At 41.6% G+C, this 2489-nt stretch overlaps 1 protein-coding gene across 1 annotated transcript in view; it reads right to left on the bottom strand.

Annotated features, from left to right (window-relative positions):
• LSG1 (large 60S subunit nuclear export GTPase 1) overlaps positions 1-2489 on the bottom strand; it is a 33245-nt gene that overhangs the window by 23109 nt on the left and 7647 nt on the right. The gene's annotated exons all lie outside the window — the stretch shown is intronic.

The following is a 2489-nucleotide window of genomic DNA, read 5'->3' as shown; positions in this document are numbered from 1 at the left end:
GAGCCTCTCAAATCTCTCACAAAGTAATGGAGACAAGAGAAGCCTAGCATTGCAAGGAAAAAATAATTTACTTCCCTGGGAGGATTCCGTCAGCCTCTGTGGCTAGGAAGATGTTCCAAGGGCAATGTGTGAGTGCTACTGGAAGGAAGTAAGCTACGGATGCTCTACTAGGCGGCTCACAGAAGAGCCTCTCAAAATCTTTATTTGGTTAGCCAGTCTTTCCCAGGTAACTCTTTGCCCCTATGTTAATGTCAAGGAATTAAGGTTACCTTTTACAGCAAAATTTTTGACAATTTAAAGTGTATTCTCTTTCAGAATAGTTAAAATTTCAGCATCATCTTATGATGTAAAGGAACTCAAAGACTTGCCAATGTTTAACAAACTGTCTTGAAATTCTTTAATTAATAGGCCTTGTTCCTTATGTGGACCGCTTCTGTATGTTGACCAGGTTGTTACAGTCCCTTGGGTGGTCAACTTGATCTTACTTTCAAATTGAATATTTGACAGTAAATGCAAAAATGACTGCAAAAAGTGGACAAAGCCTAAAATGAACCAAACTGAAACCACAATGTCCACAAACATTATGGTTACCTACCAAACATACAGAAAGAACAATCACCTTATAAGCACCAAATAGGAAAGACAATTCCTAACAGCGCCCTTCACGCGCGGACTGAGGAGGCAGCGCGAAGTGCCAACTGTGCAGCAGGAAGGTGTATGCAGTACAACGGGAGGGCCTTATCTTACTGGAATGCAGTGTTCTGCCCTCAGTGCCTCCAGTTTCCTGCATTTCAGCGACATATTTATACAGAAAATCTTTCCTGATAATTGCCATTAGAATTAAAGAGGCAGATGGCTTAACCAGCATGTTACCAAACAGGAGACATCTGCTGTGGAGAACACATCAATAAATATTTCCTGTTAAAAGATGTAGCAGTATGGGGGTGGCGCCTGTGGCTCAAGGAGCAGGGCGCCAGCCCCATATACCAACCCGGCCCCAGCCAAAAAAAACTGCAAAAACAAGAAAACAAACAAACAAACAAAAGAGATGTAGCAGCAATCACTTTATTAATAATAGTTGTATGTAACTCAGATCATTTCCACATGATGTAACTATATTCCATGAGTTAGAAACATGTTCTTTCTTATATATATGAAAAGAGAAATATCGTGTAATAAAAATAATACAGCAAGTAATACCATAATCCAATTGAAGTCATAAGTTTCAACAAGTATAGTCTCACTCTGGGAGAAACTGTTGCTAATTTAGGGGTATAAAAAGTGTAAAAGGGCCTTCCTGTTAAACTGAACAGAGATGGTTACCTCTACTCCCTCTCAAACCCTCCCAACTGTGTGAAGCCTGCATTGGCAGCAAGCTTCCCCTTTCTTTAGGCTTAGAGACTTGCCTTGCTATTCTGACCTCCCCATATCCCAGTCCAAGAGCCCTTTCTCTGCACCCAGATAGCAAAGTGGTGTATGCGGGGGAGGACAGTAAGTGACTTTTTAAACACTTTGATATAATTCAAATCATGAAATCTACTTTTTTTTTTTTTTTGAGAGTCTCACTTTGTTGCCCCCAGTGGGAGTGCTGTGGCATCATAACTCACAGCAATCTCAGACTCTCGGCCTAAGTGATTCTCTTGCCTTAGCCTCCCTAGTAGCTGGGACTACAGATGCTTGCCACAACGTCCGGCTATTTTTAAATGAGATCGGGGTGGGGTGGGGTGTGTGTGTGTGTACCTCACTCTAGCCCAGGCTTGTCTTGAACTCGTGAGCTCAGGCGATCTACCTGCCTTGGCCTCCCAGAGTGCTGGGATTATAGGCATGAGCCACCTCATCCAGCAAAATCCACTCTTTTGAAAGGATATAATTGAGCAGTTTTCAGTATATCCACAAAGTTGTGCAACCATCACCCTAATTCCAGGACACTTTTTGTTACCCTTATAAGAAATTTAAGCAACTTTTACAAGTTTAATCCAAGTCTTTTTTTTTTTTTTTTTTTGAGACAGAGCCTCAAGTTGTCCCCCTGGGTAGAGTGCAGTGGCATCAAGGATCACAGCAACCTCCAAACTCCTGGGCTCAAGTGAGTCTCCTGCCTCTGCCTCCCAAGTAGCTGGGACCACAGGCGCCCACTACAATGCCTGACTATTTTTTGGTTGCAGCCGTCATTGTTGTTTGGCGGGCCTGGGCTGGATTCGAACCCGCCACCTTAGGTGTATGTGGCTGGCGCCTTAGCCGATTGAGCCACAGGTGCCAAGCCCCAAGTCTTGTTTTCTTAGCAACAACACTAAATGTTATCACATTCTTTTTTTTTTATTTTCACATTGATATAATGCAAAGAAAGTAACATTCACATTGTCAAATAAGAGTATGTCTATGATAGAATGCTTTGACTCTGAGGTTTAGTTTGGAGTCATCAGTTAGCTTATTTTTTTTCCAAAGTCTCAAAAAATAGACAACTAATATTTATAAATAAAAATAAAAGATAA

The sequence above is a fragment of the Otolemur garnettii genome, unplaced genomic scaffold (assembly GCF_000181295.1).
Source record: "Otolemur garnettii isolate 467f Iridium unplaced genomic scaffold, OtoGar3 scaffold00060, whole genome shotgun sequence".
Lineage (NCBI taxonomy): Eukaryota > Metazoa > Chordata > Mammalia > Primates > Galagidae > Otolemur > Otolemur garnettii.
The sequence above is the reverse complement of the archived record's forward strand: the minus strand, read 5'-3'. Positions and strand labels throughout refer to the sequence as shown.